Raw genomic sequence first — 16,682 nt, forward strand, 5'->3', positions numbered from 1 at the left:
TATATCCTACCTCTTGAAACACAACTCTTATCTGCAAACCCATAACACTAAGCAGAGAGTATAGATCGTATCCGACCCATTGTTTTATATATGGGAACTTTTCCCACTGTATACATCTAGGCCTAATGGACATAACCACCATTCCCTCTGTGTCCTCTATTTTCCCGAACTTTGAATCGTTTGGTTCCATCCGCATGACCTGGCTATTAATTCCTCTCACAGCTCACGGCATGTGTACATAGTCCAGGCAGCCAGGCTCCAGAGCCCAGACCTGGTGGCATTCTGTCCGACCTTAGCATGCCCCAGATACCTCCACTCTGTACTTCTACTCTGACCTCTACTCCCGTCCCCTGCCCTCTCCTCCCAGTCACAACACCCTTTTTTTGTTTACATCTGCTGAGGAACACCATGCCTCCACGTTGTTTTGTTAAACACACGTAATCTCACCAAGAAAAAGAGAGAGGGAGAGAAAAAGAGACAAAAAAGGAGGGAGAAGAGGGTGAAAGTTCCCAGAGCCCCTAAAGATGTCGGGAATTGTTGACGCTAGTGGCAAGGTTGTTTTGGCTCACCTGGATAGCGACTGGGGGTGGAGATCTGATTGATGGTTGGGGCTATGGCTGAGGCCTATCGAGATGCTAAGCTCTGTGCTGTGGGTCAGAGCCATCCTCTCACTGACTCATCTCTAGACAGCTCACTGTTTCAGCCCCATTGCTCGGCTGAGGAAAACAGTCACAAGGTGCTGGGAATCCAAAGCGTGCGATGAGAAAGACAGGAATGTGCCATGTGTAATATTTTATCTTATTAAAGAACAATATTATTGTAAGAAGTGAAGAAAAAAGGAGCCGAAGCATGGCAGAGGATGGAGGATAACATTCTCTGAAGGCCTAGGTATTTCCAGTTGGCTCAGGGACGCGTAGCCTCTGGGTGAACAACTGAATGTCTTTGTCCCCTTAAAACAATGCCAGACATGGCTGGGCTGAGCCAGAGGACATGCCATAGTAATGAAAAGTGTGTTGGAGTCAAGCAGCAGAAGTCATTCGGCCTACAGCTCAATACACAAACAACTGGAAGCAACACATTCAGGCGTTTTTCGTAAACAAACAGTGGAAACTTCAGGATAAGTGTCCGTTTGTAGGTCAATGTGATAGCCGAATAGCAAGTCAAAGCTAAGTGTCAATACGGCCAACTGCAATAATATTGAGAACCGTCAATGTGGGAGTGTTTGTTGGAACAGTCATGAAAATTAGGCCCTTTTGCTTTGACGGCCCCTCCCTCCATAGTTTACATTATCATAATGAAAGTGGATTTAACCCTCACATTTTTCATAACCAACATAGTGAGCTGCTACCTACTGCAAATATTCTCCTTTTCCATGGTTATGATATCATTTTTCTTAAGTAGCTTTTGTAAAAGATGCCTTTCTCTGTCAAGGGAAGCTATATTGACTTTTGGTCGGAGGTTAGTACCTGCGGATTATACAGTCCAATGTGACTGACTTCTCCCTCAGTGGCACCAAACAACCCCAAACTTCGACTTAGTACCCTGGCTTAACTTATTCAGTGTATTCACTGAAGAGTGTTCGATTCAATAAACTATTTTTGGAAATAACATAACTTTCCATATCTTCACTTTGTTCAGGCTGTATTTATAGACTCGTGGAAGGAACCTTGAAGGCCCGTGGGCGTGTTTTTCTTCCTGCATTAGGTTCCTTTGCCAACAGAGGGTCTTGGGAGCTGTACAATGGAGGATGAAACTGGACGGAGCTTGTGGGAAGTGGCAGACATCAAAGGTGTCTTGATCACAAAGGGGAAGGCAGCCAAGAACGCTGCCCATGGACATGAGGATGGATCTGTCAAATACCTGGCTCTGGACGGATGTCGAGAAAGATCCAGGCGAATTCACTCACATGGGAGGGAAGCCTCATCTAGGCCTATATTAAGTCTACTGCTCTCCCTTCAGAAGTTCTTAAAATTCTCCAATTTCACCTTGGTTCTTCTAATCTTCACCATCAATTAGTCCATATGGTGGAGGTTTTCGTGGCCCAGGCAAGCCACTTCTACTCTATATACCCTTTGGCAACATGCTTAGCCAAAATAGATTCCATATGTAGCCTATAGTGGTTTACAGATGATACAGTATATGACCCTCTGTATAAAATGTAACGACCATAGAAATAGACTGAATAAAACATAATTCAAGTCAATGATGGCAAATTGGGTGGACTGGCAGACATAGTGAGTGTACCCATAGGAGCAAAGCAGGAAGTAAAAGCAGGAAGTGTACCCATCAATGTGTGCTGTGATTTGTTGATTCAACTCAACTGACATTACAAAATTCCGTTCCATTGCATGAGCCACATAGGTTAACATAATTTGAGTTAACATTCTACATTACCATGAAAATGATCGCATCACAATACAAGGCAGCCATTAGGTCTTCCCTGTGGCTCAGTTGGTAGAGCATGGTGTTTGCAATGTCAACATGGTGTGTGCAACGCCAGGGTTGTGAGTTTGATTCCCATGGGGGGCCAGTACAAAAAAAATTAACAAATATAATAATAAAAAAATGCATGAAATGTAGTTGCTCTGGATAAGAGTGTCTGCTAAATGACTAAAATGTAATGTAAATGCAAGTGTACCCATAGATGGGGTGGTTGCTAGCAACGAAACTGAGGTATGTGCAACTATGGGACAAAACAAACTGGCTTGGATTGTTGATAAAATCTAAGCTATATTTCGTCTCCACTGTTTATTGAAAACATACATTTGCACAATGAGCACTTGTTGTCTCTCAAATACATATTTACAGTTGTTGGTTAAATAGCTAGCAAATGTTCGCCATATTAGTATTGAAATGAAATCAGTCAAAACACCTCAAAACAAGACATGGTATCAATAACAAGATGAAACGAGCCACTTACGATTCCCCACGTGGCAGTTTCTTGTCCTTCTTGCTGGCAATCTGGCCATCCAGAATCACAAAAACACACTGACGACTGCCCCATGGAAGCACGAACATCGTTTCCACGCCGCTCTATTCATTATATTTCTATGGTAATGACTTCACCAAGCATTGAAGTAATTTGGGATGCCTTGCTGACCGAGCCCACACTATCTGAGAACCCAAACAAGGCCTCAACCACCTTGCCTTAGGAGACTCAATGACATGCATCAATGCTCCTCCTAGCTTTTCCTGTTCGAATTCACTCTCTACAGTACCAACAATGAGGTCGACAAAGGGAGGACACTGCTTGTCTGTCCGTGGTGCACCAGTTCCCACTCCAACCCAGCCCCCACCCTCATCCTCATCTCCTAGAGGAAGACGACGGAAGGCAAACGTGTGATGGGGCGTCACTTACCACCTGTCCCGTGACAGAGGTGTTGAGGACAGCGAGTGGCTCTCTGACAGGCCCTATTGTCCCCATGCGGCCTAGGCGGTCTGACTACCGTTTGTCTGAGTCCTTCACCTGGAGACATGGTCCTCTAACTCTCCATTACCCTCCACCATTCCCTACCTGCAGTAATTTGCTTGGGTCTACGCTTCCTTTCTGTGGCGGTTTGCTCTGTTGTTATTTCTTGGACAGTGGGATGGTCGGATGTGGCTACACAGAGGCCTTGTCAGCACTTACCTTGTCCCACAACATGGGACTAAGTGGACATGGCTTGTAGGGACAGGAGATGTGGAGATATGTGTTTGCAGCTCGACTCAACCTTTCTTTCATTCTAACACGGGTAGTTTTGTGAAACCATTGCGTATTGAGATGGTAAAAAGTACAGGTTTAAGAGTGGCAGTATGCTTTAAAAGATTTGCAGTGAATAATTTAGTGCAGAGGCCAAAGTTCTTAATCTTTGGCATTAATCTTTAACATTACGGAACTATTATAATTCTGACATACCTCCTTAGGCTCAGAACAAACATTTACTGTACATGGACATCTCTCAGTGGAGGCCTGCAGGCATCTAGTCAACATGTGTAGGGGAAACAGCACTCAAAACACCAGAGTGGGTAACCAACATCAGTGCCAAAACACCAGTTACAACCTGACTAGTGTTTAAACGACGATGAAACCACAAAGGAGAGAAGACATGGTATAATGCCCGGGGAAAGGATGTTGGCTTCTGGATTCATTCAACTATGTTATTCTATTAGGCAATGTTTGATATACGCAGCCTTTTAATACACAACACTGTATTTACTGTGTTACCTGATCGTGATTTAACCGAGAAGTGCTTGATCGTTTGTAATGAGATTGCCGCTGTGGGGAAACTAATTCACGGATGGTGCGAGAAGTGTCCCCACCCTGAAAATCCTGTGTACTTCCTAAGGCCCAAATGTGTTTAGAAGGAGAGAGGGCAATGAGCCTTGTTTATTCTGTGCTTGAGCAAACGCTGCACTTATGGGTAGCTGTTCAAAAGTAACCTTGTTCCCTGGCTAGCCTGTCAGTCACAGAGGTGGCCTTAGTTTGGAGCCTTGTGAGGTTTCAAAGAGCACAAACTCTCCCTGGTCCCTGACTGCTCAACCTAAATTAAAATTGTCTGTAGTCCTCACCCATGGCGATACCTGGAGGCTTTACCCTGAATTAAAAGTTGATTAGTCACGCTCTTTTTAGATTGAGTTGCCCATATACCGTAGCGCTCTTTGTTCTGATTGTGCTCCTATTGGAAACTTTAATCCCCCATAAGCAGCAGTATGTGGACCGGTCCAGAGCTTCTTTGAGGGGTGCGTGGTGCGGAATGACCCATATCGTGAACACAGAGTGGGAGGTATAGGCTGAGGTAAATAGGGGCCACATAGGCAGCCACTGGCTCCACTCTTGTATAACCCCAGGCTATTCTAAAGTATAATGTCAGACTTTCATTAAAAGAAGGAGCCTCCGTCCATCTTGCTTGCTTTCGATGCCGCAGTCCAAAACACTGACACCTTTTATGTGACCATTACAGGCACCGTTGGCCAGAATAGGGCTGTTGACATAAAGAGACCCTTTAAAGTGCTAACATGTACCAACCTCCCTGGTCCACTTGGTCTGACCACAGTCTGACCACTGGGGTTAATGGTACCAGACCATGCCACCATTTTATGTGGACTTTTCCTCATAGCCCTTCCATTTTTGAAAAGCCTGGATTGATCATCTACCTAGACCTGAGCATGGATTTTTAGAGCCAGGTTTAAGTTAGGCATTGGTAAAGAACTGTTGGTCTCTTTATGACCTTAAAACAATGTCAAATAGGCTTGACCCTGTCTTGACCTTTGCCAGGGATCTCCCAGTAACATGTTGTTGTCCAGGGAAGAGGTGATGCTATGGTCAGTGTCTGCTGTCATTTTATGGGAGATAGTTGGTCAGGCTTCACCCATGTCAGCCATGGAGTTTGGTATCCTGTAGGTATTGTTTTCCTCCGTTAGCGCATCTACTTTCTTATCAGATACATTCCCGATGTTTACAAGATTAATTGTCCGATTGTCTGTATTTTTTGTCATTGCAATAAACGTTTGGAAATACTTTGATATAACCAACAGAGCTCAGAAATCCAGTGGCAATGTATACCAATGGCAACAGGTGGTCACCATTTTATTTATCTTAACATTTTGTTGCATCGCTGTGAGAGATCCAGATAAGCAATTACCCAAACTCAGAGACACCTGGTTTACAAGTAGCCCCATGTCTTTAGATATCAGAACAGGCCTAGTGTTCTGATACCTCTAGTAACAGATTCCCTCTTGTCTAATTATGCCACCCAAGCCTAAATTCTGTTTATCTCGGCCTGTCTATTCATCCTTAACCCGTTTCTATCCTTATCTCTCCATGCTTTCTGTGTGTGTTAACAAGGCGGTTGCTATAAACAGGAAGAAGAGGCCTATTACAGTTTCCTCTCATTTCTCCCAGGAAGAAACAATCCCTTATCAATGAGTTACACAAAACAGAACAGGCACGCTTGCACACACACACACACACACACACACACACACACACACACACACACACACACACACACACACACACACACACACACACACACACACTAATGCCAGCTCGGGTCGAGCTTTAGTCTCAAGTATCAGTGTTTATTTAGCATCAGCATTTATTACCTGTATTGCCCACTCTTCACTGTGTAAGGAGTTGGGAGTGGGACACTCTATAAGATGGTATTTGTTAAATGCTCAAGATCTGATTGGAAACAGTTCCAATTCTGACGCCAAAACTGTGGACACCCAGTCCATTGATTCATGACTGGAAGAAAACAACACTAATACAGACAGACCCCGCCCCTAGGTGAGCTCACTTCCTCCCTGCCAATCCCAATTTGTCAGTTACTGGAATAACACTTTCATTCAATTCCCTGAATTTGGTATCAACAGAGTGAGTTGCCAAACAATAACAGCAAATTCACCGAATGAATGTGAGTACCGACAAGTGGACAAAGCATGTGAATCACTCGACAACGTTCCCACAACATTCTGAGGAAGGATATGATGGAGTTCCACTGTAACTCCTACAGTAGTGTTGGGGAAATTCATTTGAGCTCACTGATGTGTTTTTCCTCCATTGAAACGGACTGCTTGTACTGGCATATTTACAGTGCAGTTTTCATTGACGTGGATATGAGTAATTGAGTATCGGTGTTCAGTTGTTCACTATGTGCAAGACAATTGCATTCCTCACCAATCTCTTGCACACAAACACAAAACCACGGACAGATGAAGTTTGAAGTTTGTCAGAGAGGGGGCCGAGTCTCACAGACGTGCAGCTGTGTCAGCTAGCGAGGCGAAAAAATCTAGGAGAAAATGAGAGCGGGATGAAAAGAGATAAGGAAGAGCAAATGCTATGTACACGAGGGGTCGTGTTTGTGTTGGACTGCCTCTTCTCTTCCAAAACCATCACCCCATCCTCCACACCCTGCTCCCCTGGGGCTTTATAGGCCAGTTTGAAGTATCTGTTTGTGTGTGTGAGACTGCGTTTCTGTGTGTGTGTGTGTGTGTGTATGTGTATACACGTGTGTGTGCTTGTGATTTTTTGTGTGTCTTTGCCATTTTTAAGTGTGTGTGGCTGTACCTGCATGTGATCCTGTGTGTGTGTGTGTGTGCGTGTGCACCCAACAAGCTCTCATAAACGTCACATTTCGAAGATGTTCATTCCGAATGGCATTCATTCCGAATGGTTAAGTTAAGGGTTAGGGTTTGGGATATGGTTAAAATGAGTGCCTACCACTGGGATTGAACATGCAACCCTCTGAGCCAGAGCTCACAGCTTACACCCATTTGCCATCCTCGAGTGGCTCAGCGGTCTAAAGGACTGCATCTCAGTGCTAGAGGTGTCACTACAGACCCTGGTTTGATTCCAGGCTGTATCACAACCGGCCGTGATTGGGAGTCGCATAGGGCGGTGCACAATTGGCCCAGCGTCGTCTGGGTTAGGGTTTGGCTGGGGTAGGCCGTCGTTGTAAATAATAATTTGTTCTTAACTGACTTTCCTAGTTAAATAAAGGTTAAATAAAAAACACCCTAGATGGTAATAGCAATCACTGTTGCCCCTAGTGGCCGGCTTTGAAGTAATCTCCTGACGTTCTGCTTACCTGGTCGAATGTTGAATTTCGCAGTGGATATTGAGCAAACTGGCTGGTGCAGGAGTGTGATCATGTGTACGTGACCGGCGTGTATTCCTGGGTGAGGTCCGGGTGGAGCCCACCCAGTGGGAGCAAGGCCCACCCAGTGGGAGCAAGGCCCGCCCAATTAGATTGAGCAACAAAAAAAAACATTGAGAGATTTTCTTTGAATTCTCTCAACTTGTCAGTGTCCCAAACGGGACGTTATTTGTCTTTTGACCTAAACATACAAACACCATCAGATAGAATTCATAGCAAGCAGTTTACTGGAATGGCATTCAGATGAACTGGAATGACATTCACTCTCAAGGGATGGTTGGCCCAAAATAACTAACTTAAAGCCACACCCCCAATAAGCTACAAATATGACTGCATTGAGGCATATGTCACTGTCCTTCTATGGCTATATGCACCATGCCACTACCTACTTCATTTGTTCATTTAGCAAATACGACAGCTCATAATCCAGTGGCTTCTTCACCGTCAACACACCTATATGTTAGCTATAATTAGCTTTAAAACAACAAAATGTTCTCTCAGCCTCATGGCAAAGTGTGTAGAATAGCATGACATTAGCAATAAAACTGCTATTTTTTCTCTTTGACCAATGGTGAAATGTGTAGCATTGCAGGAAGTTAGCTTCACCCCCCCCCCAAAAAAAATACTTTTTACAGATATTCATTTTTTTGACCACTAAAATTTCTGCAGGCCCACCCGTATAAATAGAATGAATATAACGGGCGTCCCCATTGAAGTAAATAATGGCATAATGGGCGGCCATTGCAAGTGTACCTATAGGAGAAAAGAAGGAAGTAAAAGCAGGAAGTGTACCCATCAATTATGTGCTGTGCTTTGTTGATTCAACTCAACTGACGTAAAAACAAAAATACACTATATGTACAAAAGTATGTGGACACTCCCTCAAATTAGTGGATTCGGCTATTTCAGCCACTATTTCAAGCACACGCCATGCAATCTCCGTAGACAAACATTGCCAGTAGAATGGTTTTACTGAAGAGCTCAGTGACTTTCAGTGTGGCACCTTCATAATATGCCACCTTCCCAACAAGTCAGTTCGATACACTTCTGCTCTGCTAGAGCTGCCTCGGTCAACTGTAAGTGCGGTTATTGTGAAGTGGGAAGGCCTGAACCATGAAGAGAAATCTTAACGCTTGACGGGAAATCTTAACGCTACAGCATACGATGACATTCTAGATGATTCTGTGCTTCCAACTTTGTGGCAACACTTTGGGAAAGGCCTTTCCTGTTTCAGCATGACAATGCCCCCAAGCACAAAGTGAAGTCCATACAAAAATGAAATGTCAAGATTGGTGTGGAATAAATTGACTAGCCTGCACAAAGCCCTGACCTCAACCCCATCGAAAACCTTTGGGATGAATTGGAATGCCGACTCTGAGCTGGCCTATTCGCCCATCATCAGCACCCGACCTCACTAACGCTCTTGTGGCTGAATGGAAGCAAGTCCCCACAGCAATGTTCCAACAACTAGTGGAAAGTCTTCCCAGAAGAGTGGAGGCTGTTATACCAGAAAAGGGGGGACCAACTTATGATTTTGGAATGGGATGTCAGACAAGCAGGTGTCCACATACTTTTGGTCATGTAGTGTATTTTCCATCGCATGAGCCACACATTACCATGGAAATGATTGCATCATAGTACCAGGCAGCCATTGTGAGTGTACCCATGACTTTACCGGTCAAATTACCAGGGTTAGAGGTTCCAAGCCCATTCTATTCCTTCTATTTCTATTGGCCCAACCACCAATGAATTTATGGCTACGCTACTGGTGTGTGATCATAGATGTGTGTTGATGATTAAGATGACTGATGGAGTGTGCTGCTCTGGCAGTTCCCCGAGGGCCTATGATGTGAGCGGGAAAAGTGAGCCGTGTAGGCATCAAAGGGCTGTGGAGTGAAGGGAGCCTGCCTCACCTCTTCAGATTGGCGTTTAGCTATCCGAGCCTCTTTCTGTGCTCTCAATGTCTCACTGACTTTATCCTGGCATTCAGCTATGGCAATGACTACAATAAGCCAGGGTATTGAGAGGAGGTGCTTGTGTATATCCCATATCACAAGCCTGGATATACAGGTATTATTGAGATAAGTTCATTGCAATTCCTCCCCTCGGTGTCGGTACAGTAATAATCCACTTCTATCCATGTTAGCGTTTGTTCCAAACTCCACTCTTACATGCCTCTGTGTACACTGGTCACAAGACAATGACCATAGGAACAGGTAAGATAGCACATTACAGATCGGGTAACAGGCTGATGTCTGTCTGGCCAGGTGTTTGGCCTGCATGACCTAAGTTTGATGCCCTTCAGCCGTTCAAGCCCGTTGCGTCACTCCACAAACTCCTCCGCTGTGAATGACTGGCACAGGCACACCGGTAGGGTTAGTTTACACTATGGGAGGAGGAGAAGCTTTGGCATGGAGTCAAGGGGAAATAAAGCCGGACAGATAGTCTATCTTTAATGATTATAAAAAGTCAGCAGGTCTGGCACATGAAACCAAGACAGCTCACAACCTCACTCTAAAGCTGGACCTGAGCTGGCATGAATATGTGTGTGTGTGTGTGTGTTCCTATTTGTTTACCTTACTTACACCTCAGAAGAACACTACAGCAGTAGCCAGTGTAACAATCAGCTTAGATCTCAAATGAAATTACAATTTAAAAGTTCAAGGAAATAATATGTCAACATGAGAGCAACAGAAGCAAGACCGGCAAAGTGATATTCTGTGAGCAAAATAGGTACATACTGTAACCAATGAGGCGATTCGATTAAGCTGCCCCAGGTTGAACCGGGGTAATGGCATGTCAAGTGACTGGGCGAAGCCGGTGAGGGAGTCGTGCACTGCTCAAATCAAACGCTAATTTGCGTTTTTTGGTTCCCAGAGCTGCTGAGGCATCACCCAAGTGGGTGTGAGAGTGGAAGAGGAGAAGTCTAGTGGATATAAGACTCAGGCTGGTTCCCAGACTTGTTTAATAACTTATTATTATTATTCTAATCATTTAAACCAAGTATGTTTGTATATGCCTATCAACTCACAACAGTAATTGACAGTCTCGTGTGGAATCTAATCCCAAAATCACGCAATACTTAATTCATGTCAAAGTAAAAGTATTACCCACACTCTAGATTAAACTGCACTGAATATTTCAAAAGCCATGGTGGAGGAATAAGTTAATATCGAATGACAGGTTGGAATTACATCAGTCACTAATAAGAGACAAAGATGGCACGAAGACAAGTTCTTTAGCAGTTCTACATGTAGACAGGCTTGTCAATCACTTTGATCTGTCACCATGGAAACTTCCCAGAACTTTGTCTAACACTTTATAGCCTGGTCCCAAATCTGTGTGTGTTGTATTGCCAACTCCAATGGTCGTTATGCATGACAATGATCATAGGAGTTGGCTATATAGCACAAACAAGTCTGGGAACAGGCTAGGAAAGTTACTGTTTAGCACAGTAGACTGTGTTAGCCTCACATTACATAAGTTATGGTTATTATTAGTAACAATATCCATAAAAATATACAACGAGTCATGATAGTTGATAACATGATAACAACTATCTATGGTATGGTAGGCCGTCATTGTAAATAAGAATGTGTTCTTAACTTACTTTCCTAGTTAGATAAAGGTGAAATAAAATAAAAATATGTTGGCCTTATGCCAAGGACATGTAGAATACTACACAGATACAGACTAGAGCACAGCTAAACGTTCTACCATATGTTTCATACTATACTGTACATGAATGGTTCAGTACATGTGATATTCAGCTACTGTACAGCCTTTCCAGCTTTTAATGTATTCTGTAGTGTAGGCTACTGTCCGAGTATATACAGACTTCTGGTTGCCAAAGGACCCTAAATGTGGTTCATTTAAATACATCATCATGAAGAGAGAGCTCTAATTTTGGCTGTCCTACTCTCCACACTAACATGCAATGTTCCCATGATGTAGTCTGCTGGCTAAGCCTAATCTGTCTCTCTCTCTCTCTCTTCTCCTTTCTTCATTCTCTCTCTCTTCCCCGTCTCTTTCACTTTCTCTTCTCCTTCCTTCCTTCCTTCCTTCGCTCTCTCTCACTCTCTCTCCTCTCGCTCTCTTCCCTGTCTCTCTCTCTCTTCTCCTTCCTTCCTTCCTTCCTTCCTTCCTTCCTTCCTTCCTTCCTTCCTTCCTTCCTTCCTTCCTTCCTTCCTTCCTTCTCTCTCTCCCGCTCGCTCTCTCTCTCTCTCTCCCGCTCTCTCTCTCTCCCTCTCTCTCTCTCTCTCTCTGTCTCTACCTCCTCCTTCTCTTTCTGATTACTTCAGACAAACTGGTGCACAGAGGTCTTGAGCAGCTAGCCACTGCTCTGAGACCATTAGATTCCGACATTAACACAATGGGTAAAAAGGTAATGGAATACAATCATTAGAAGAAACACACTGTATTAGGATTGCTTTAGTTGTCTAAATATTGATATCACTGTCCAAGTAGATGCATAATGCAAACTGAGATGAATTAGAAACTGGAATTGTTATGGAGCGTCACTTCAAAGGGATGCCTGTGTATTTAGAGCTACACACACACACACACACACACACACACACACACACAAACACACACACACACACACACACACACACACACACACACACACACACACACACACACACACACACACACACACACACATGCACCGGCCCACTCCTCTCTCAGATATGAGGGGAGGCGGCATCATCACTAGTGTCTTTGTTTCCCCCCCATCCCACTCCTCTCCTTATGATCGCTGACGTGGAGAAACTTCACAATCGCCCACTTCTTTCTTCCCAAAAAATGAGTACAATTGTTATTTGTTTCGCTCATCTTTCCTGATGATGTTATTTTATTGTGCAGTTCAGAGTCAGACAAAGGCTTATTGAGATGAGGCCTTATGAGTGCATTCTCTTGTACTATCTTAGAAGATGTCTGTTACAAATGCCAATGTCCACAACCACCCATAGAGGAGGAATGGTCTATGCTGTGTGCACTCCCAACAGAGAGTCAGTCTGGTGCGGAGCTTGACCCTAAACTACCCTTTGAGTCCACTTCTATATCCATCCATACCATAACCTCATAATAATTCACTCAATAGTCTCTCTTATAGTAGATCTCAATAGTAATCTTGAAACCGCCTATTTCAAACATTATTATCTCTAGATTCTACGACGATTGCGATCTACCACAGAGATTTGCACTGGAGAGGCTGATAGCGGTGAACCTATCCCTTCCTGCAACGTTCCTTTGGTAGTTAAACAGAATGTGTCTTGGTTTAGTTACCAATAACACACTGGGGTCGGTGTATTATCAGTGAGGGCCAATCTACTGTATGTGTCCGATGAGTACACAGCTTGGTATTGTTCCACACAAGTCCTGCTTAGCCTGTCTGTATGGGTCTGTAGTCAGGTCTCTTACTCAGCCCACTGTTGTTCTAACACAGTTCACTGATAGTCTGGTTAGAGCTCTGCTCTGGTGTAAACAGGGCTAGTGACTCATGCCCTTTGTGTCCAGTCAGATCAAGTGCGGCCGCAACTCAACCAGGAAGCCAGATGTGCCTTATATATTCATTTCAGTTCACTTTTCGTTTACCTTTACAGAGTCGGTCAGGCCTGCACAACACCACAGGCCTGCACAACTCTCTCTCTCTCTTGTCCTTTTTCTCTGTTAGACATTTACATGCATTTCTACTGTACTTTCTCAATGGCTCATTATGCACTTTCTAAAATCATTCTCCTACTATCTCTCTTTTGGCCTGTGCGTTTTCCCTTTCTCTCTGTAATACGATTTATATTTACAATTGACTCAGTTAAAGGCTCAGTTTATTTTCTTCTTTGACAGTCCTTCTAAACTCCCATTCACTTGCACTTTCTCCTTGGTGCTAATTCCATTTCCCCCAACTCCTTTGGTAGTCTATATTTATCTCCTGCTTGTGCTTGCCCCAACCTCCCAACACCAGCCCTGTGGTTTTGGGTCCAGAATGAGTGTTTGTGGTCAGGCTCATCACAGCCAGCCATAGAACAGCAGGAGTCCAGTTTCCTCAACCCTGCGGTAGCAGCTCGTTAATCCTGTCATCACATTTACACCGACACACATCCGCTGCCTGGGGTTAGCAGCCCTTAGTTATGGGAAAAGATGAATCATTTGATCGTTAGAATAATAAAAGGCATGTTAGAATTGTTCGAATCAACTCAAGCTCCCTCCACAAGCTCCAAATGGTTCAAAGCTCTGCAGCCTGACTCACCCACTCTATGTCCTGGCAACACATCACCCCTGCCCTCAGGGAACTCCATTGGCTCCCGGTCTCCCAGCGCATTGATCACAAGATCCTCCTTTTGACCAACTTGTCTCCCTTACCTCTCAGACCTTCTTCTCCCCTATCACTACATTCCACCACTATCACTACATTGACACCTTGTCATCCCCAGGTCGTAGCTCCAGAGCTTATGTGACAGGGGCTTCTCCAGGGCTGCTCCAAGTCTCTGTAACGCCCTCCCTCCAGTCATCACCATCTTTCAGTCTACCCTTACCCCCACCCCCACAAACACATACAAGCAATAAACTATTAGGGGAAAAAAGTGCTCACTTGAACCAAAAAAGACCCTTATCCTACCCCTTACCCTAAACTGGGTTCGTATCCTAACCCCAATCCCACCCTTACCCTAAACTGGGTTCGTATCCTAACCCCAATCCCGCTCTTACCCTAAACCGGGTTCGTATCCTACCCCATTCCCGCTCTTACCCTAAACCGGGTTCATATCCTAACCCCACCCTTACCCTAAACCGGGTTCGTATCCTACCCCATTCCCGCTCTTACCCTAAACCGGGTTCGTATCCAAACCCCGCCCTTACCCTAAACCGGGTTCATATCCTAACCCCACCCTTACCCTAAACCGGGTTTGTATCCTAACGCCAACCCCACCCTTACCCTAAACCGGGTTTGTATCCTAACGCCAATCCCACCCTTACCCTAAACCGGGTTTGTATCCTAACGCCAATCCCACCCTTACCCTAAACCGGGTTTGTATCCTAACCCCAATCCCACCCTTACCCTAAACCGGGTTCGTATCCTAACCCCAACCATACCCGCCCCATACACTGATACATCACACTCTTTCCCTTCCTTGAGCCCACCCCTCTCTCTGTTCATGTTTTTGTTTAGTCTGATGTTGTTTTGTTTGGATTCCTGTTTCATTTCTACAAATGTAAAGCGACTTTGGGTCCTTGAAAAGCGCTATATAAGTCCCCTGTATTATTATTATTATTACCTTACATGTTACACATTTTTAATACCGGTATATCGTTTCACCAAACACATTTTACAGAACATGATTTTGTGGTTACATTGTTTCAAAATAAACATTCTGGTTCTGGTAGGCTGGTGACGACGGCAACAAGAGAATGGCCATAACCTAGTATCAACAAGTCAGACAATTGTTTCTGAAATACAACCTTCAACTATGTGAAAGATTGGAAATCGAGACTAGTCATAACCCAGATGGTGTATATTCTCTCCCTGAGCTCTACAGGTTCCAGGCACAGGCTGCACCACACGGTGTCTTCCTCCAGTGAGAGAGCGAGGGGTTGGGCAGGGCAGGAGCTCTGCTGCAGAGCCTGCAGGGTCCTGGATGTTCTAATGCAATATTCAAATGTTGCCTTGGTCTGATGCTGCAGCGCCCTGCTGGCTGTCGTAAACCTGTCAGCTATGATATCCGTCCATATTGACTCACACATTCTCAGCTCTGCTCGGGGCGTTGTGGAAAGAACTATGACACATGCAAATATGGAGATGTGTGTGGTGTGTACAAATATACACTGAGTGTACAAAACATTAGGAACACCTGCTCTTTCCCTGACTGACTGACCAGGTGAATCCAGGTGAAAGCTATGATCCCTTATTGATGTCACCTGTTAAAGTCACTTCAACCAGTGTAGATGAAGGGGAGGAGACGGGTTAAAGAAAGATTTTTAAGCCTTGAGACAATTGAGACATGGATTGTGTATGTGTGCCATTCAGAGGGTGAATGGACAAGACAAAATATTTAAGTGCCTTTGAAGTGAGTATGGTAGTAGGTGCCAGGCACACCGGTTTAAGTGTGTCAAGAAGTGCAGCCCTTTGGGTTTTTCACAGTTTCCCATGTGTATCAAGAATGGTCCACCACCAAAAGGACATCCAGCCAACTTGACACAACTGTGGGAAGCATTGGAGTCCACATGGGCCAGCATCCCTGTGGAATGCTTTCAACACCTTGTAGAGTCCAAGCCATGATGCATTGAGGCTGTTCTGAGGGTGAAAGGGGATGCAACTCAATTTAAGGAAGGTGTTCCTAATGTTTTGTACACTCAGTGTATGTGTGTCTGTGTGTGTTCTTGAGATTGTGAGAGACTTTCTAATTGGTGATATCAGAAGCTCATGTTTTCTGAAAGAAATGTTCAGAGGAGTGGTGATATACAGCTCATATCAAAACTGACCTTGGAGCAGGCGCGACTGAGGTAAACTGTCTCCCTCTCATCCTTGGCCTAGAGGATGAAGTCATAACTCCAGATGTTCCTAAGCGAGCCCATCATGACAACAAGGGGGTCAACGAGGCCCTCTAGTGGATATTAGTAAAATTCAATGTCTCAACATCAAGTTGGCTGGAAAACTATTTTATTCTCTATATCCTTGGGGGCAGAAAGAATACACACCCATATATCCCAAGATTTAGAGTGAGAGTCCAATACTTTCAAGTGCCAACTTACATGGAATAGAATGTGATGCATACAGGGCTACAATGGCTCTCAGCACTTCTTAGCCTACCTCCCGCTTTAAACTTCAAAGCCTAAGCTCCCTCCCTAATCTCAATAGGGATACCAGATGTGGCCTTATAGCAGAATCGCTGAGCGAGCACACCTCTCACGGTACTGAGGAAAGAGTTATGGGTCACCCCCGTAGGCAAAGGTCTGCCTGGAGCATAAACTGAACAGAGGAACACCTTGGAAACCGCTGTTTTACGGTATCCATATTAGAAACTTCCTCAATTGTCAGACCAAATGTCC

This window comes from Salmo trutta, chromosome 37, assembly GCF_901001165.1.
Source record: "Salmo trutta chromosome 37, fSalTru1.1, whole genome shotgun sequence".
NCBI classification, from domain to species: Eukaryota; Metazoa; Chordata; class Actinopteri; order Salmoniformes; family Salmonidae; genus Salmo; species Salmo trutta.